The sequence below is a fragment of the Canis aureus genome, chromosome X (genome assembly GCF_053574225.1).
Source record: "Canis aureus isolate CA01 chromosome X, VMU_Caureus_v.1.0, whole genome shotgun sequence".
NCBI lineage: Eukaryota > Metazoa > Chordata > Mammalia > Carnivora > Canidae > Canis > Canis aureus.
In genome coordinates this window covers 73,720,326-73,741,368 of record NC_135649.1, presented here as the reverse complement: position 1 = coordinate 73,741,368, position 21,043 = coordinate 73,720,326, and the positions used below count along the sequence as shown (strand labels likewise).

The 21,043-nt window shown below is 44.0% G+C and overlaps 1 pseudogene; it reads right to left on the bottom strand.

The window, feature by feature from the left end:
* Positions 1-19,630: 19,630 nt before the first annotated feature.
* Positions 19,631-20,155, bottom strand: LOC144308779 (galectin-1 pseudogene; annotated as a pseudogene).
* Between the last annotated feature and the right edge of the window lie 888 nt (positions 20,156-21,043).

Sequence of the window (21,043 nt, the reverse complement as noted above, 5' to 3'; positions counted from 1 at the left end):
CAAATGACGTATCAGATAAAGGGCTAGTTTCCAAGATCTATAAACGTTTATGTTGTTTTAAGGCACTAAGCGTATGGCAATTTGTTAGAGCAGCAATTGTAAAACTCATACAATGGAACAATGAAAACATAAACAATAATGTTCTAGTATGAAAAGTGCTCGAGAAAAAAAATCTGAAGCAGATTTTAAGAATTCAGAGGTCAGGATCTTGTCTTGTGGAGAAGGATTCAGAGTTGTCTCCCCGAAAGAGGTGTGACATTGGTGATGGATATGGAAGAATAGAGAGTTGATAGGTGGTTGGAGTGGATAGAGCAGTCATAAAAGAGACTGACCTATTTAGGGAATCAAGAAACAAATGGGCTAGGATGGATGAGGGGTAAGACATTTGAGGGGAAGAAAAGTGAGAGAAGAAGCTGCTGCCTCTACCCTCCTCACTGGGAAAGTGAAGTGCCCAAATTACTGTCTGACAAAATTGGCTGAGTTAAGAATCTGGCTTTGTAGAGCTACAGCCTGCTACAGCTGTGTTTGTCACCATGCCTCTTCCCCTCACTCTCACCAAGAAGTCCACTGAGAGGACCCTTCCCTTCACTAGCCTTATAGTAAGACAGTGATGAAGAAGAAAGACAGGAGCCAGGAAACAACTTTCATGTCTCGTAACTCTTAATCCAACCTAAACTTTCATGTCTCGTAACCCTTAATCCAATCTAGTCCTGGCTCTGAGGGTTGGGTTAAAATGAAAGAGCTGTGGAGGGTGTTGAATTGTGGTAGAAATCTTTATCCTGCCTAGAAATTTCTGGTCTAGTGATGGGGGAGAGGCATTGAGCCTGGGCCAAGGAGTGAGAGTGAGGGTTATCTTGGAATTCAGGATCATCTGGCTGCTCCATTGGCAAACTCTTATAGCAAATTGAGACTGGCTCAATACCCAGGGTGGGGGCAGGGCTTGAGGGCAAAGATTCTGGAAGAAGGGGAGGAAGGAATGGGGCTTGTCTCAAGGGGCTAGGGACCCTGTCAATCCTGGCATAAGCCATAGTCAAGCAAGTTCTCTCTTAGGTGGCATGTTCCCCTGCCCCTCCCCTTCCCCATTCCTACCTATATCTTTGGCACAAGGGCTTCGGGAGTTTTCTCCAGAAAGAAAAATAGGTGGGCAGAAAACAGCTGGATACAGCCAGGAGCACATCTGGCTTCCCAGGCTGTCTTCTGATCCTCATTTCCACCTTCTCCTGCATTATTTCCTCTTTCTCAGGCTTCTGGTAGGACTGTAGTGGAACTGGGGAGAAGGGTGGGGAATCAGAGTGGGGCTGGTGGGAGTGGAGTGCGGGAAGAAAGTTGTTCAAAATATTAACTGGTCTTGTGAGGTGGCCTCTTGGCTGGAGCCCGACCACCTAACTTCCTGTTTTTCCTCCAGCTGCCTCTTCCTCTCCTTCGGCTCTGGGGTGGGACTGAGCCCATGAAGGAAGGAGAGCAGCAAAGTTGGCCAGGGTCTCTTGTCTGATTCTCTGCAGGCTTGGGGCTAGGACAGCCTCTCTAAACAAGTCAGGGGCAGGGGGAGGAATGTATATAGTCTTGAGTCAGATTGTTGCCCCTTAGCAGTTGCTCCTCTGGCCACAGCAGAAACAAGACACTCCTGAAAAACCCCAGCTTCTTGCCAGCTCTTACATGAGCATACACTGGGCCTGGGAGCAATCTATGCATGAGCAATCATGAACTCTGGAGGTGGCAGCAATGCCAGCCACACTACCTTCCCAGCTACCCAGCCAGCTGCTGGTCCCTTCACTGCCAGTGTTTGTGGACCACACAAAACAACCAATTGAGTGAGCAAGAGCTGGCTGAGAGGTAGGAGGATTTGGGTGTAGGGTATGTGAGTTTTCCATGCTGGAGGCGGCTGTCTGTACCCTCATCCTTTTTTGCCCCCAGGGACAAACATAGTGGTCAACTATGTGTAAACATAGTGTACACATCCAGTAGGCTGTCAGGGGGTAGGTGACACTGAAATGTTTATCTGGGTAGGTGTTTTGACCCATGAGTTTGCCTTTCTGTGCTCCTCCCACCTCCCTCTCTTCTGGACACCCACTGTGTTCTTACCCCTTTCTGTTCCTAGGCAAGGAACTCCCAAAGCAATTTTAGGACACCCAATAGAGAGACCCACAGAAGTAGCAGCAGCTGCTGCCACTGGTGTTGCTGCTACTAATGAGTTCCCAGAACATGGTGTGACCAGAGTTGAAGTAAAAAAAATCACTGTCAGGTCTGCGAGCCTCTAGTCAATTTCTTGTTAGGCACCTCCTACTCCTTGTGGAGGCCTGGGAATTTCTAAAGCCCTCCAGCTTCTGCTGTCACTCCCATCTTCACCCCCTGCACTTAGCCTTCTTTGGTGGATCCTCTTTTTACCCCCTTCCCCAGTCTATTCCACCTTTGTATCAAGCTTTCAAAGTGATGGCAGATTAAGACATATCCCCATCTTGGCCATTTAATCTGTGGTTGCCTATCTGTGACTTCCTCTGCTTTACACTGTGGCACAATTGTTCTCTGAGTCTATAGGAATCTCCCAAGAGCCAAAGAAAAACATCTGTTTCGGAGGAGGGGCAAGATGGCGGAAGAGTAGGGTCTCCAAATCACCTGTCTCCACCAAATTACCTAGAAAACCTTCAAATTATCCTGAAAATCTATGAATTCGGCCTGAGAATTAAAGAGAGAACACCTGGAATGCTACAGTGAGAAGAGTTTGCGCTTCTATCAAGGTAGGAAGACGGGAAAAAAGAAATAAAGAAACAAAGGCATCCAAGGGGGAGGGGCCCCGCGAGGAGCCAGGCTGAGGCCGGGGCGAGTGTCCCCAGGACAGGAGAGCCCCGTCCCGGAGGAGCAGGAGCTGCACCGACCTTCCCGGGAGGAAAGGGGCTCGCAGGAAGTTGGAGCAGGACCCAGAAGGGCGAGGATGCCCTCGGGCTCCCCGGGACAGTAACAGACACCTGCGCCCAGGGGAGAGTGCGCCGAGCTCCCTAAGGGCTGCAGCGCACACGGCGGGACCCGGAGCAGCTCGGGGGGGCTCGGGCAGCGGCTCCGCGGAGGGGGCTGCGGGGCGGGAGCAGCTCGGAGGGGCTCGGGCAGAGGAAGAGGCTCCGCAGAGGGGGCTGCGCGGTTCCAGGAGCAGCTCGGGGGGGCTAGGGCGGTGGCTCCGCGGAGGGGGTTGCGCGGCCCGGGAGCGTGAATCCAACAGGGCAGGCTCCGGAGCACAGGGCGCCGGGACACAGCCCAGGATCCGGCCTCCCCCCGGGACAGGCAGAGGCCGGGAGGGCCCAGGACAGCAAGGACGCTCCTGCCCCAGCTGAGCAGATCAGCGGCCCCGCCCCGGAGCCTCCAGGCCCTGCAGACAGAGAGCTCCGGAGTTCCTGCGGGGGCTGAATCCAGGTTTCCAGAGCTGGCCCCACCACTAGGGCTGTTGCTCCTGGGGCCTCACGGGGTAAACAACCGCCACTGAGCCCCGCACCAGGCAGGGGCAGAGCAGCTCCCCCAACTGCTAACACCTGAAAATCAGCACAGCAGGCCCCTCCCCCAGAAGACCAGCTAGACTGACTGACAACTTCCAGGGGAAGCCAAGGGACTTAAAGTACACAGAATCAGAAGATACTCCCCCATGGTTTTTTTTTTTTTTTTTTTTTTTGCTTTTTGATTTGTTTCCTTCCCCCACCCCCCTTTTTTCTCCTTTATTTCTTTTTCTTTCTCTTTTTCTTCTTTTTTTTTCGTTTTTTTTTCTTCCTTTTTTTTTCTCTTTCTCTTTTCTTTCCTTCTTTCTCTCCTCTCTTTTTCTCCTTTTCCCAATACAACTTGCTTTTGGCCACTCTGCACTGAGCAAAATGACTAGAAGGAAAACCTCACCTCAAAAGAAAGAATCAGAAACAGTCCTCTCTCCCACAGAGTTACAAAATCTGGATTACAATTCAATGTCAGAAAGCCAATTCAGAAGCACTATTATAAAGCTACTGGTGGCTCTAGAAAAAAGCATAAAGGACTCAAGAGACTTCATGACTGCAGAATTTAGAGCTAATCAGGTAGAAATTAAAAATCAATTGAATGAGATGCAATCCAAACTAGAAGTCCTAACGAAGAGGGTTAACGAGGTGGAAGAATGAGTGAGTGGCATAGAAGACAAGTTGATAGCAAAAGGGAAACTGAGGAAAAAAGAGACAAACAATTAAAACACCATGAAGATAGATTAAGGGAAATAAACGACAGCCTGAGGAAGAAAAACCTACGTTTAATTGGTGTTCCCGAGGGTGCCGAAAGGGACAGAGGGCCAGAATATATATTTGAACAAATTCTAGCTGAAAACTCTCCTAATCTGGGAAGGGAAACAGGCATTCAGATCCAGGAAATAGAGAGATCCCCCCCTAAAATCAATAAAAACCGTTCAACACCTCGATATTGAATAGTGAAGCTTGCAAATTCCAAAGATAAAAGAAGATCCTTAAAGCAGCAAGAGACAAGGAATCCCTGACTTTTATGGGGAGGAGTATTAGGGTAACAGCAGACCTCTCCACAGAGACCTGGCAGGCCAGAAAGGGCTGGCAGGATATATTCAGGGTCCTAAATGAGAAGAACATGCAGCCAAGAATACTTTATCCAGCAAGGCTCTCATTCAAAATGGAAGGAGAGATAAAGAGCTTCCAAGACAGGCAGCAACTAAAAGAATATGTGACCTCCAAACCAGCTCTGCAAGAAATTTTAAGGGGGACTCTTAAAATTCCCCTTTAAGAAGAAGTTCAGTGGAACATTCCACAAAAACAAGGACTGAATAGTTATCATGATGACACTAAATTCATATCTCTCAATAGTAACTCTGAATGTGAACAGGCTTAATGACCCCATCAAAAGGCGCAGGGTTTCAGACTGGATAATAAAGCAGGACCCATCTATTTGCTGTCTACAAGAGACTCATTTTAGACAGAAAGACACCTACAACCTGAAAATAAAAGGTTGGAGAACCATTTATTCAAATGGTCCTCAAAAGAAAGCAGGGGTAGCCATCCTTATATCAGATAAACTAAAATTTACCCCAAAGACTGTAGTGAGAGATGAAGAGGGACACTATATCATACTTAAAAGATCTATTCAACAAGAGGACTTAACAATCCTCAATATATATGCCCCGAATGTGGGAGCTGCCAAATATATCAATCAATTATTAACCAAAGTGAAGAAATACTTAGATAATAATACATTTATACTTGGTGACTTCAATCTAGCTCTTTCTATACTCGATAGGTCTTCTAAGCACAACATCTCCAAAGAAACGAGAGCTTATGTATACAATGGAATATTACTCAGCTATTAGAAATGACAAATACCCACCATTTGCTTCAACGTGGATGGAACTGGAGGGTATTATGCTGAGTGAAGTAAGTCAGTCGGAGAAGGACAAACATTATATGTTCTCATTCATTTGGGGAATATAAATAATAGTGAAAGGGAATATAAGGGAAGGGAGAAGAAATGTGTGGGAAATATCAGAAAGGGAGACAGAACGTAAAGACTGCTAACTCTGGGAAACGAACTAGGGGTGGTAGAAGGGGAGGAGGGCGGGGGGTGGGAGTGAATGGGTGACGGGCACTGGGTGTTATTCTGTATGTTAGTAAATTGAACAACAATAAAATATAAAAAAAAAATATAAAAAAAAAAAAAAAAAAAAAAGAAACGAGAGCTTTAAATGATACACTGGACTAGATGGATTTCACAGATATCTGCAGAACTTTACATCCAAACTCAACTGAATACACATTCTTCTCAAGCGCACATGGAACTTTCTCCAGAATAGACCACATATTGGGTCACAAATCGGGTCTGAACCGATACCAAAAGATTGGGATCGTCCCCTGCATATTCTCAGATCATAATGCCTTGAAATTAGAACTAAATCACAACAAGAAGTTTGGAAGGACCTCAAACACGTGGAGGTTAAGGACCATCCTGCTAAAAGATGAAAGGGTCAACCAGGAAATTAAGGAAGAATTAAAAAGATTCATGGAAACTAATGAGAATGAAGATACAACTGTTCAAAATATTTGGGATGCAGCAAAAGCAGTCCTAAGGGGGAAATACATCGCAATACAAGCATCCATTCAAAAACTGGAAAGAACTCAAATACAAAAGCTAACCTTACACATAAAGGAGCTAGAGAAAAAACAGCAAATAGATCCTACACCCAAGAGAAGAAGGGAGTTAATAAAGATTCGAGCAGAACTCAACGAAATCGAGACCAGAAGAACTGTGGAACAGATCAACAGAACCAGGAGTTGGTTCTTTGAAAGAATTAATAATAGATAGATAAACCATTAGCCAGCCTTATTAAAAAGAAGAGAGAGAAGACTCAAATTAATAAAATCATGAATGAGAAAGGAGAGATCACTACCAACACCAAGAAATACAAACGATTTAAAAAACTTATTATGAACAGCTATACGCCAATAAATCAGGCAATCTAGTAGAAATGGACGCATTCCTGGAAAGCCACAAACTACCAAAACTGGAACAGGAAGAAATAGAAAACCTTAACACGCCAATAACCAGGGAGGAAATTGAAGCAGTCATCAAAAACCTCCCAAGACACAAGAGTCCAGGGCCAGATGGCTTCCCAGGGGAATTTTATCAAACGTTTAAAGAAAAAAGAACACCTATTCTACTAAAGCTGTTTGGAAAGATAGAAAGAGATGGAGTACTTCCAAATTCGTTCTATGAGGCCAGCATCACCTTAATTCCAAAACCAGAAAAAGACCCCACCAAAAAGGAGAATTACAGACCAATATCCCTGATGAACATGGATGCAAAAATTCTCAACAAGACACTGGACAATAGGATCCAACAATACATCAAGAAAATTATTCACCATGACCAAGTAGGATTTATCCCTGTGACACAAGGCTGGTTCAACACCCGTAAAACAATCAATGTGATTCATCATATCAGCAAGAGAAAAACCAAGAACCATATGATCCTCTCATTAGATGCAGAGAAAGCATTTGACAAAATACAGCATCCATTTCTGATCAAAACTCTTCAGAGTGTAGGGATAGAGGGAACATTCCTCGACATCTTAAAAGCCATCTATGAAAAGCCCACAGCAAATATCATTCTCAATGGGGAAGCACTGGGAGCCTTTCCCCTAAGATCAGGAACAAGACAGGGATGTCCACTCTCACCACTGCTGTTCAACATAGTACTGGAAGTCCTAGCCTCAGCAATCAGACAAGAAAAAGACATTAAAGGCATTCAAATTGGCAAAGAAGAAGTCAAACTCTCCCTCTTTGCCGATGACATGATACTCTACATAGAAAACCCAAAAGTCTCCACCCCAAGATTGCTACAACTCATACAGCAATTCGGTAGTGTGGCAGGATACAAAATCAATGCCCAGAAATCAACGGCCTTTCTATATACTAACAATGAGACTGTAGAAAGAGAAATTAAGGAGTCAATCCCATTTACAATGGAACCCAAAAGCATAAGATACCTAGGAGTAAACCGAACCAAAGATGTAAAGGATCTATACCCTCAAAACTATAGAACACTTCTGAAAGAAATTGAGGAAGACACAAAGAGATGGAAAAATATCCCATGCTCATGGATTGGCAGAATTAATATTGTGAAAATGTCAATGTTACCCAGGGCAATATACACGTTTAATGCAATCCCTATCAAAATACCATGGACTTTCTTCAGAGAGTTAGAACAATTATTTTAAGAATTGTGTGGAACCAGAAAAAACCCCGAATAGCCAGGGGAATTTTAAAAAAGAAAACCATATCTGGGTGCATCACAATGCCAGATTTCAGGTTGTACTACAAAGCTGTGGTCATCAAAACAGTGTGGTACTGGCACAAAAACAGACACATAGATCAGTGGAACAGAATAGAGAATCCAGAAGTGGACCCTGAACTTTATGGGCAACTAATATTCGATAAAGGAGGAAAGACTATCCATTGGAAGAAAGACAGTCTCTTCAATAAATGGTGCTGGGAAAATTGGACATCCACATGCAGAAGAGTGAAACTAGACCACTCTCTTTCACCATACACAAAGATAAACTCAAAATGGATGAAAGATCTAAATGTGAGACAAGATTCCATCAAAATCCTAGAGAAGAACACAGGCAACACCCTTTTTGAACTCGGCCATAGTAACTTCTTGCAAGATACATCCACGAAGGCAAAAGAAACAAAAGCAAAAATGAACTATTGGGACTTCATCAAGATAAGAAGCTTTTGCACAGCAAAGGATACAGTCAACAAAACTAAAAGACAACCTACAGAATGGGAGAAGATATTTGCAAATGACCTATCAGATAAAGGGCTAGTTTCCAAGATCTATAAAGAACTTACTAAACTGAACACCAAAGAAACAAAGAATCCAATCATGAAATGGGCAAAAGACATGAACAGAAATCTCACAGAGGAAGACAGAGACATGGCCAACATGCATATGAGAAAATGCTCTGCATCACTTGTCATCAGGGAAATACAAATCAAAACCACAATGAGATACCACTTCACACCAGTGAGAATGGGGAAAATTAACAAGGCAGGAAACAACAAATGTTGGAGAGGATGCAGAGAAAATGGAACCCTCTTACACTGTTGGTGGGAATGTGAACTGCTGCAGCCACTCTGGAAAACTGTGTGGAGGTTCCTCAAACAGTTAAAAATAGACCTGCCCTACAACCCAGCAATTGCACTGTTGGGGATTTACCCCATAGATACAAATGCAATGAAATGCCAGGACACCTGCACCCCGTTGTTTATAGCAGCAATGGCCACGATAGCCAAACTGTGGAAGGAGCCTCGGTGTCCAACGAAAGATGAATGGATAAAGAAGATGTGGTTTATGTATACAATGGAATATTACTCAGCTATTAGAAATGACAAATACCCACCATTTGCTTCAATGTGGATGGAATTGGAGGGTATTATGCTGAGTGAAGTAAGTCAGTCGGAGAAGGACAAACATTATATGTTCTCATTCATTTGGGGAATATAAATAATAGTGAAAGGGAATATAAGGGAAGGGAGAAGAAATGTGTGGGAAATATCAGAAAGGGAGACAGAACATAAAGACTGCTAACTCTGGGAAACGAACTAGGGGTGGTAGAAGGGGAGGAGGGCGGGGGGTGGGAGTGAATGGGTGACGGGCACTGGGGGTTATTCTGTATGTTAGTAAATTGAGCACCAATAAAAAATAAATTAAAAAATAAATAAAATAAAAATAAAAAAAAAAACATCTGTTTCCAGGCTAGGCTGTTTTTTGCTCCTGTGATTTCTGGGGCCAGGAGATACTGTGGGTAGTCACTGTGACCACACCTGAGAGCTCGCTGTCCTGATTCTCAAAGACCGAGGAGGAAGAAACATCCCTAGTTTCTTGCCTGGGGTAATGTCCCATGGGTTCCTGAGCTTCCACATCACTTCTGTGCCCTCAGTCTCCTTCCTGCCCTGGCCAAACCTGGCAGGGGAGAAGAAGTCAATCAAGAGGTAACCCATGTTATCCCTCCTAACCTGTGTTATCCCTCCTTCTGCCAGCGGATCCAAGCCACCCAAGAAGCAGGCCATGGAGGGTTTAGATGATAATCTAATCCTCAAGGTGAAGGGCATGCACTTTGAGGCCTACATAGCAGGCACCTGCCTCTACAAGGTGACCAAGCCACCCCCATCTGACACTCTACTTGTTTAAGAGTTTTTCTTTGACCAAAATCCTGACCTCTTTGGCTATGTGCTGGCTACTATTGCACTTGGCAGCTACACTTCCCTGTCAACATTTGGTGAGATGTCCTAGAAGAGTTGGCTTATTGGGACCTGGAGGGAGCACTGCTGGCACCTTGTTACTGGCTCAAGTTGAGTGGCAAGGAAACCCAAACTCAGAAATTCCTGTCTTGGGAGGCCTGTCACTCTAATTCCTGTCATCAGAAGGCTTTCATCCATGTGGGCATTCTGTGGGTGAAAATGCCTACATGGATGAAAGCCTTCTGATGAACCCTATTAAGGACAAGAGACTACAGAATACTTGGAAGCCATGACCCTGGATCCTTCTTGACCAACCCTGATCTTCCCTAGGAACCAAGGTAATTCATTAACAGTGCAGCACCATGCTAGACACTCTTACTTCCAAAGGGCCTTGCCAAATTGCTATAAAAACTACACAAATGGCATGGTTCTTGGTCACTGAATCTACACATCCAAGGACAATTTGAAGGGATCTCCCCCAAAAAGGAGGCAAGACAGATGAGGGTATACTTTAGAGAAGTTAGGATGGCTGAAAAATTGGAGTATTTCCGACATTCCTCTTTTCCTCTGGTGTCTTTCTCTGATCTCCACACTTTTTTTTCTGTGTGTGCTATGGTCATCTTCTTCTAAGAGACGAAGGTCTAACTGGATTACTTGTTTGCCAACTTCACTCCTATGAGGCATGGGGTGGTGGCAGGGGAAACCAACAGCAGCAGCAGAACAACAGTCTAATTTACTCTCCTGCCTCTCATCTGCTCTACCTGGAATTGCTCTGTGCCCTTTGGTTTGGAATTGAGCTCTTTGCTTGGTCCATTCATTGCCCTAATGACGTGTACTTCTTGTGTAGCCCTCTTAATCTAATCAACATTTTCTGTCTATTCCCTGTGCTGGAGGAGTTGGTGATGGGTTTGGATGCTAAATGGCAACCTTATATCAGCCTAATGCTTGGAGCCATTTGTTCTCTTTAAGTCTTCCATTTGGTTCATCTCCTGGGCTTCCTTGAAAAGTTTCTGGCCATGAGAGTCCCGGTTCATACCTTCCATTCTTCCTGGAAGGATGTGTGTGCCTTTTCCTGATTTGGATGCTGAGATCTTATTTTTTGGCTTGCTCTTCTGTGGGGAACTCTTGGGTATGTCCACCCCAGGTCAGGGTGAGCCTTAGTTTGGGGACTGTCATAACTCTCATCACTATTGGCTGTGAAGATGTCTACCCCTCTCTGCTCTGGGCCAGCTCACGGCTGCTGTCACAGACACCATGGGAATATGCACTGATGTTTTGCTGGTTCACTTCTAGCACTATTATGCTGTAGCCCTGACTCGTCAGAAACTAAGTTCCAGTAAGATCCTATAATGGTACTATTGGTCAAGAAGGTAAGAAGATGAACTTTCCCTTCCCTTCCTTCCTCTTGCTGTTTTTGTTTTTTGTTTGTTTGTTTTGTATTTTTTAGAGATAAGGATTTCTATCATTGGATTTGGCTAAGAGTCTTTCAAAAGTAGTCCAGGTCATGGCAATCTCTGCGAGTCAAGATCAGCTAACCATGATCTGAAGGTTAGACTCCTTCCCATCATCAGGGGATGATGGAAGGAAGGGGCTTAGGGGCAAGGCTAGCTAGATCTCAGATTTCCCCCTAGGCCATTCTCTTAATTATAAAGTGACCAGGAAGGATAGAGGATAGTTCTTCCTGGGTTGCTGTTATGTCCCCCTCTCAACCAGCTCTACCCTTTCATTCTTTATTTCGGTCCCCTAACAAGACCATAGGCTAGGTAGAGGACTTTTGAATGCTGGTAGCAATAGGATATCAATGTCAACACTTGTGGATATCAGTGGTGATTGGCTGTGAATATCAATAGCTATTATTTGTGGATATCTGACAGAAACTTGTTATGGGTATTGGTGACATTGGTACCAGAAGTGCCCAGGGATGGCCAGATTGTAGCATTGCTCCTTATACTGCTCCTGGGACAAGTGCTCCTTAAAGCTACGAAGAAGTCTTCAAAGATTGTATGAAAATCTATGACAAAAGATTCTATGAGAATCTATGAGAAAAAAAACAGATGCTGTTTTTTTAAAAAAGGATTTTATTTATTTATTCATGGTAGACATAGAGAGAGAAAGAGGCAGAGACACAGGCAGAGGGAGAAGCAGGCTCCATGCCGGACGCTTATGCAGGACTCAATCCCAGGAATCCAGGATCGGGCCCTGGGCCAAAGGCAGGTGCTAAACCACTGAGCCACTCAGGGATCCCCAACAGATGCTGTTTTTTTTTTTAAATAATAAATTTATTTTTTATTGGTGTTCAATTTGACAACATACAGAATAACACCCAGGGCTCATCCCATCAAGTGCCCCCCTCAGTGCCCGCGAACCAGTCACCCCCAACCCCTGCCCTCCTCCCCGTCCACCACCCCTAGCTCGTTTCAAAGAGTTAGGAATCTTCCATGTTCTGCTCCATTTCTGATATTTCCTACCCATTTATTCTCCTGTCCCCTCTATTCCCTTTCAGTATTATTTATATTCCCCAAATGAATGACGCCATATAATGTTTGTCCTTTTCCGATTGACTTATTTCACTCAGCATAATACCTTCCAGTTCCATCCACGTTGAAGCAAATGGTGGGTATTTGTCATTTCTAATGGCTGAGTAATATTCCATTGTATACATAAACCACATCTTCTTTATCCATTCATCTTTCGATGGACACTGAGGCTCCTTCCACAGTTTGGCTATTGTGGATTTTGCTGCTATAAACATCGGGGTGCAGGTGTCCCAGTGTTTCATTGCATCTGTATCTTTGGGGTAAATCCCCAAAAGTGCAATTGCTGGGTCGTAGGGCAGATCTATTTTTAACTCTTTGAGGAACCTCCATACCATTTTCCAGAGTGGCTGCACCAGTTCACATTCTCACCAATCGAGCAAGAGGGTTCCCTTTCCTCCGCATCCTCTCCAACATTTGTGGTTTCCTGCCTTGTTAATTTTCCCCAATCTCACTGGTGTGAGGTGGTATCTCATTGTGGTTTTGATTTCTTTTTCCCTGATGGCAAGTGATGCGGAACATTTTCTCAGGTGCGTGTTGGCCATGTCTATGTCTTCCTCTGTGAGATTTCTGTTCATGTCTTTTGCCCATTTCATTATTGCATTGTTTGTTTCTTTGGTGTTGAGTTTAAGAAGTTCTTTATAGATCTTGGAAACTAGTCCTTTATCTGATACATCATTTGCAAATATCTTCTCCCATTCTGTAGGTTGTCTTTTAGTTTTGTTGACTGTATCCTTTGCTGTGCAAAAGCTTCTTATCTTAATGAAGTCCCAATAGTTCATTTTTGCTTTTGTTTCTTTTGCCTTCGTGGATGTATCTTGCAAGAAGTTACTGTGGCCGAGTTCAAAAAGGGTGTTCCCTGTGTTCTCCTCTAGGATTTTGATGGAATCTTGTCTCACATTTAGATCTTTCATCCATTTTGAGTTTATCTTTGTGTATGGTGAAAGAGAGTGGACTAGTTCCATTCTTCTGCATGTGGGTGCCCAATTTTCCGAGCACCATTTATTGATGAGACTGTCTTTTTTCCAGCAGATTGCCTTTCCGGCTTTGTTGACTATTAGTTGACCATAAAGTTGAGGGTCCACTTCTGGATTCTCTATTCTGTTCCATTGATCTAGGTGTCTGTTTTTGTGCCAGTACCACACTGTCTTGATGACCACAGCTTTGTAGTACAACCTGAACTCTGGCATTGTGATGCCCCCAGCTATGGTTTTCTTTTTTTAAATTCCCCTGGCTATGCCTTTTTTTTTTAAGTTTTTTTATTTATTTATGATAGTCACACACAGAGAGAGAGGCAGAGATATAGGCAGGGGGAGAAGCAGGCTCCATGCACTGGGAGCCCAATGTGGGATTCGATCCCAGGTCTCCAGGATCGCGCTCTGGGCCAAAGGCAGGCGGTAAACCGCTGCGCCACCCAGGGATCCCTCGGGGTCTTTTCTGATTCCACACAAATCTAAAAACAATTTGTTCTAACTCTCTGAAGAAAGTCCATGGTATTTTGATAGGGATTGCATTAAACGTGTATATTGCCCTGGGTAACATTGACATTTTCACAATATTAATTCTGCCAATCCATGAGCATGGAATATTTTTCCATCTCTTTGTCTCTTCCTCAATTTCATTCAGAAGTCTTCTATAGTTTTTAGGGTATAGATCCTTGACCTCTTTGGTTAGGTTTATTCCTAGGTATCTTATGCTTTTGGGTGCAATTGTCAATGGGATTGACTCCTTAATTTCTCTTTCTTCAGTCTCATTGTTAGTGTATAGAAATGCCGTTGATTTCTGGGCATTGATTTTGTATCCTGCCACGCTACCAAATTGCTGTATGAGTTCTAGCAATCTTGGGATGGAGGCTTTTGGGTTTTCTACGTAGAGTATCATGTCATTGGCGAAGAGGGAGAGTTTGACTTCTTTGCCAATTTGAATGCCTTTAATGTCTTTTTGTTGTCTGATTGCTGAGGCTAGGACTTCCAATACTATGATGAATAGCAGTGGTGAGAGTGGATATCCCTGTCTTGTTCCTGATCTTAGGGGAAAGGCTCCCAGTGCTTCCCCATTGAGAATGATATTTGCTGTGGGCTTTTCGTAGATGGCTTTTAAGATGTCGAGGAAAGTTCCCTCTATCCCTACACTATGAAGAGTTTTGATCAGGAATGGATGCTGTATTTTGACAAATGCTTTCTCTGCATCTAATGAGAGGATCATATGGTTCTTGGATTTTCTCTTGCTGATATGAAGAATCACATTGATTGTTTTATGAGTGTTGAACCAGCCTTGTGTCCCAGGGATAAATCCTACTTGGTCATGGTGAATAATTTTCTTAATGTGTTGCTGGATCCTATTGGCTAGTATCTTGTTGATAATTTTTGCATCCGTGTTCATCAGGGATATTGGTCTGTAATTCTCCTTTTTGGTGGGGTCTTTGTCTGGTTTTGGAATTAAGGTGATGCTGGCCTCATAGAACGAATTTGGAAGTACTCCATCTCTTTCTATCTTTCCAAACAGCTTTAGTAGAATAGGTATGATTTCTTCTTTAAACGTTTGATAGAGGGATCCCTGGGTGGCGCAGCGGTTTGGCGCCTGCCTTTGGCCCAGGGCGCGATCCTGGAGACCCGGGATCGAATCCCACATCGGGCTCCCGGTGCATGGAGCCTGCTTCTCCCTCTGCCTGTGTCTCTGCCTCTCTCTCTCTCTCTGTGACTCTCATAAATAAATAAAAATTAAAAAAAAAATAAACGTTTGATAGAATTCCCCTGGGAAGCCATCTGGCCCTGGACTCTTGTGTCTTGGGAGGTTTTTGATGACTGCTTCAATTTCCTCCCTGGTTATTGGCCTGTTCAGGTTTTCTATTTCTTCTTGTTCCAGTTTTGGTAGTTTGTGGCTCTCCAGGAATGCGTCCATTTCTTCTGGATTGCCTAATTGTTTGGTGTACAGCTGTTCATAATATGTTTTTAAAATCGTTTGTATTTCCTTGGTGTTGGTAGTGATCTCTCCTTTCTCATTCATGATTTTATTAATTTGAGTCTCCTCTCTCTTTAATATGGTTGGCTAATGGTTGATCTATCTTATTAATTCTTTCAAAGAACCAACCCCTGGTTCAGTTGATCTGTTCCACATTTCTTCTGGTCTCGATTTTGTTGAGTTCTGTTCGAATTTTAATTAACTCTCTTCTTCTGCTGGGCGTGGGGTACATCTGATGTTTTTTCTCTAGCTACTTTATGTGTAAGGTTAGCTTTTGTATTTGAGTTCTTTCCAGTTTTTGAATGGATGCTTGTATTGCAATGTATTTCCCCCTTAGGACTGCTTTTGCTGCATCCCAAAGATTTTGAACAGTTGTATCTTCATTCTCATTAGTTTCCATGAATTTTTTTAATTCTTCCATAATTTCCTGGTTGACCCTTTCATCTTTTAGCAGGATGGTCCTTAACCTCCACGTGTTTGAGGTCCTTCCAAACTTCTTGTTGTGATTTAGTTCTAATTTCAAGGCATTATGATCTGAGAATATGCAGGGGACGATCCCAATCTTTTGGTATCGGTTCAGACCCGATTTGTGACCCAGTATGTGGTCTATTTTGGAGAAACTTCCATGTGCACTTGAGAAGAATGTGTATTCAGTTGAGTTTGGATGTAAAGTTCTGTAGATATCTGTGAAATCCATCTGGTCCAGTGTATCATTTAAAGCTCTCGTTTCTTTGGAGATGTGCTTAGAAGAGCTATCCAGGGTAGAAAGAGTTAGATTGAAGTCACCAAGTATAAGTGTATTATTATCTAAGTATTTCTTCACTTTGGTTATTAATTGGTTTAAATATTTGTCAGATCCCACATTCGGGGCATATATATTGAGGATTGTTAAGTCCTCTTGTTGGATAGATCCTTTAAGTATGAGATAGTGTCCCTCTTCATCTCTCACTACATTCTTCGGTGCAAATTTTAGTTTATCTGATATAAGGATAGCTACCCCTGCTTTCTTTTGAGGACCATTTGAATGGTAAATGGTTCTCCAACCTTTTATTTTCAGGTTGTAGGTGTCCTTCTGTCTAAAATGAGTCTCTTGTAGTCAGCAACTAGATGGGTCCTGCTTTTTTATCCAGTCTGAAGCCCTGAGCCTTTTGATGGTGTCATTAAGCCCATTCACGTTCAGAGTTACTATAGAAAGATATGAGTTTAGTGTCATCATGATATCTATTCAGTCCTTGTTTTTGTGGATTGTTCCACTGGACTACTTCTTTTTTTTTAATTTATTTTTTATTGGTGTTCAATTTACTAACATACAGAATAGCCCCCAGTGCCCGTCACCCATTCACTCACACCCCCCGCCCTTCTCCCCTTCCACCACCCCTAGTTCATTTCCCAGAGTTAGCAGTCTTAAATGGGATTTTAAGAGTCCCCTTAAAATTTCTTGGAGAGCTGGTTTGGAGGTCACATATTCTTTCAGCTCCTGCCTGTTTTGGAAGCTCTTTCTCTCTCCTTCCATTCTGAATGAGAGCCTTGCTGGATAAAGTTTTCTTGGTTGCATGTTCTTCTCATTTTGGACCCTGAATATATCCTGCCAGCCCTTTCTGGCCTGCCAGGTCTCTGTGGAGAGGTCTGCTGTTACCCTAATACTCCTCTCCATAAAATTCAGGGATTTCTTGTCTCTTGCTGCTTTAAGGATCTTCTCTTTATCTTTGGAATTTGCAAGCTTAACTATTAAATGTCCGGGTGTTGAACGGTTTTTATTTATTTTAGGGGGGAATCTCTCTATTTTCCTGGATCTGAATGCCTGTTTCCCTTCCCAGATTAGGAAAGTTTTCAGCTATGATTTATTTAAATACATATTCTGGCCTTCTGGCCCTTTCGGCGCCCACGGGCACCCCAATTAAACATAGGTTTTTCTTCCTCAGGCTGTCATTTATTTCCCTTAGTCTAGCCTCATGGTCTTTTAATTGTTTGTCTCTTTTTTCCTCAGTTTCTCTGTTTGCCATCAACTTGTCTTCTATGTCACTCACTCTTTCTTCCACCTCGTTAACCCTCGTCATTAGGACTTCTAGTTTGGATTGCATCTCATCCAATTGATTTTTAATTTCTGCCAGATTAGATCTAAATTCTGCAGTAATGAAGTCTCTTGAGTCCTTTCTGCTTTTTTGTAGAGCCACCAGTAGCTTTATAATAGTGCTTCTGAATTGGCTTTTGGACATTGAATTGTAATCAAGATTTTGTAACTCTTTGGGAGAGAGGATTGTTTCTGATTCTTTCTTTTGAGGTGAGTTTTTCCTTCTAGTCATTTTGCTCATTGCAGAGTGGCCAAAAACAAGTTGTATTGGGAAAAGGAGAAAAAGAGAGAATAGAAAGAAGGAAAGTAAAAGAGAAAAAGAAGAAAAAAAGAAAAAAGGAAGAAAAAAGAGAAAAAAAAGCAAAAAGAAGAAAAAAGAAAAAAAGGGGGGGAAGCAAACAGAAATCAAAAAGCAAAAACAAAACAAAACAAAACAAAACACAAAAACAAGAGGGAGTATCCTCTGATTCTGTATACTGTAAGTCCCTTGACTTCCCCTGGAACTTTCCAGTGCTGCTTGGTCAATAATTTGTTTTCGCCTGTCTGTCTAGCTGGTCTTCTGGGCGAGGGGCCTGTTTTACTGATTTTCAGGTGCTAGTACTTGGGGGAGCTGCTCAGCCCCATGCCTGGTGCAGGGGCAGTGAAAGATATTTAAGCTTATCGGGTGAGGCCATGGTGAGGCCACTGTGAGGCTCAGTGGGGGTTTATCCTGTGCGGCCCCAGGATGAACAACCACAGTGGCAGTAGCCAACTCTGGAGCCCTGGATTCAGCTCCTGCAGTAACTACAGAGTTCTCAATCTGCAGGGGCTTGGATGCTCAGGTGGCGGGGCCACTGCTCTGCTCAGCTTGGGGCAGGCGCGTCCTTGCTGTCCTGTACCCTCCTGGCCTCTGCCTGTCCTGGGGGTAGGCCCGATCCTGGGCTGTGTCCCCAGAGCCCTGTGCTTCCGGGAATGCACTATTGGATTCTCGCTCCCAGCCACGCAGCCCCCTCTGTGTAGAACCACCACCTGAGCCCCATCGAGTTGTTCCCAAGTCTAGCTGTGAGCGTGCTGCAGCCCTTTAGCGAGCTCGGCCACAGGGTATGGCACGCTCCCCGGTGCACAGGTGCTCTGTTAGTGTCCCAGGGAGCCTGAGGGCATCCCCGCCCTTCCTTGGGTCCTGCTGTAACTCCTTGCGAGCGCCTTTCCGCCCAGGAAGATTGGTGATTCTCCTGCTTCTCCAGGATGGAGCTCTCCTGTCCTGGGGACACTTGCCCCGGCCTTAGCCTGGCTCCTTGCTGGGCCCCTCCTCCTTGGATGCCTTTTGTTTCTTTATTTCTTTTTTCCCCTGTCTTCCTACCTTGATAGAAGCGTGAACTCTTCTCACTGTAGCATTCCAGCTGTTCTCTCTTTAAATCTCAGGTGAATTCGTAGATTTTCAGGATGGTTTGAAGGTTATCTAGGTAATTTGGTGCAGACAGGTGACTTGGGGACCCTCCTCTTACGCCATCTTGCCCCTCCCTCCCAGATGCTGTTTTGATGCCAGTTATGAACCCATAGAAGCACTCTAACTCCAGGACTTCCTCCTTATTCCATTTTTTCCTTCCTCACTTCTTCCTTTTACTTCCCATCTCTGTGTTTTTTCTATAATATTTTAGATATAGTATTAAAGTTCATCACAATGTATTACTCAATATTAGCCACACCTTTCAGCTACAGTAACAACATATAGTCACTAGTAGACGTGAAATGTTATCATCACACGTTGCATAGACAGGAATGAGGGAACTGTATTTGTTGGCAAGAATAAGCAAGTGACTTCCTCTTCCAGTACTTTTAAGACATATTTTTAGATGTTACTTATTTATAATTACTATTTTTCCAACATTTTTTAGTGAACACAATGGGTCTACTTCTGATCCTCACTGTTATTGAATATTTCCTCTTTCCCTCTTCCTTTTTCTCCTCTTCTTCCTCCTCTTTCTTCTATTACCTGCATGCTCTTCCCTCCTGGCTTTTTCTGTGGTGCCTACCACCATGCCCACTACCTCTCTTGGAACTGGCTTATAAGAGGGAGAAAAGGGACTTCTTCAAGGTCTGACTTCAAATCAAGCCACTGAGGTGTTTGGGGAATTGCTCTGGACACTGAGGCTGAGCTGAGAGGTTGAACTGAACTCTCACTGTTGCTGAAGCTGTGAACATAATTCTGTTTACAAAACTTTAAGAAAAATTCCTTTGAAGTCTCCATTGCAGGGTCTGTGTTTTTTTTTTTTCTGGGAGAGACTTATGTGCATCAGCAGGCATGGGGGGGATATATTAAACTAATATTTTTTTGAGGGGGAGCAGAGGCAGCTGCCTTTATTAGGCCCCACGGGCCGGCGCCTTTAGTCAAAGGCCAGGCACTTGATCTTCATGTCACCATCAGCTGCCAGGTAGCTGATGGCCTCCAGGTTGAGGCGGTTGGGGAACTTGAAGGTGTATCCATCTGGCAGCTTGATGGTCAAGTCGGCCTGGTCGAAGGAGATGCACACCTCTGTGACAGTCCCGGGCTGGAAGGGGAAGGCGGACTCTCGATGCTCCTCGTCCCTGGCCCCGCCATCCTTGCTGTTACACACAATGGTGTTGACGTCGCTGTGGGCTTCAAAGCGAGGGTTGAAGTGCAGGCACAGGTTGTCCCCGTCTTTGCCCAGGTTCAGCACGAAGCTCTTGGCTTCGGGGACCACCTCGCATTGCGCTCTGAGGCACTGCCCAGGTTTGAGACTCAGATTGCTGGCGACCAGACCACAAGCCATGATTGAGGACTGGAGGATGTTCCCGCGGGCTGGAGCACCAGCTGTCTCAAGACTCTTTGCGAGAGGGTTTTTTTTTTTTTCCAATATTTAGGGCTTTCCCTTGGGTATATGTCTATGTCACTAGGTTTTTCTTGGAAGATACAGCAAGATCTAAAAATAGGGGCTGAAAGTGTTCTTTCTCTCTGAAGTCTGCAGACTGACTAAAGCCAAACAATAGGCTGACCAAACTCAAGTGACTAAGGCCAAGCTTGGTGTTAAAGGTATACTGCTGTTGGCCCCAATATGAATTCTAGAACCTACCACTACCTCTAAGTGTCCTAACCCTCAAATTACAGACTACTTACAGTGCTACAAAAAGAGACTTACCCCGCAGACGACCTGCTCTTTGAATGGCCTGATCTACTGCTTTTAGGTTTCCCAAGAGTTCTGTGTGGTTGTTACAGCGAATTTTGTATCCATGTAACAAGTCTCTGTTAAGGTCATACAGTTCCATGTAGCGGTTCTTCATGGTTTTCCTGTGTAAATCGACAGAAGTGTATTAATATCACTGTAACTCAATATGGCAGTAGCTTAGATGAAAAAACCTGCAAATTTCTCACACACATAAAAACACCAAATTTAAAACACACACACACACACACACACACACACACGGTGAAATGCATATGAAGTTGGGAGTTGGGTCACAGGAATAGTAACTGCTAATACATTAATTAGTCATAGCGGTGAGCCGGCACCAGCGCCTGAGCTGCCACAGCAAGTGTCCGTTTCCTGAGGCTATTGTAACAAATCACCACAAAGTCTGTAGCTTTAAAAAAAATCACCCGTTTATCAACCTCACGTGGTGAAGTTGGGAGTCCCAAAACCCAGGCGTGGACAGAGCTGGTCACCCCTCGTCCCCCCGGGCCCCAGGGAGACCCCCTCCTGCCCCCCATCTTCCAGAGGTGC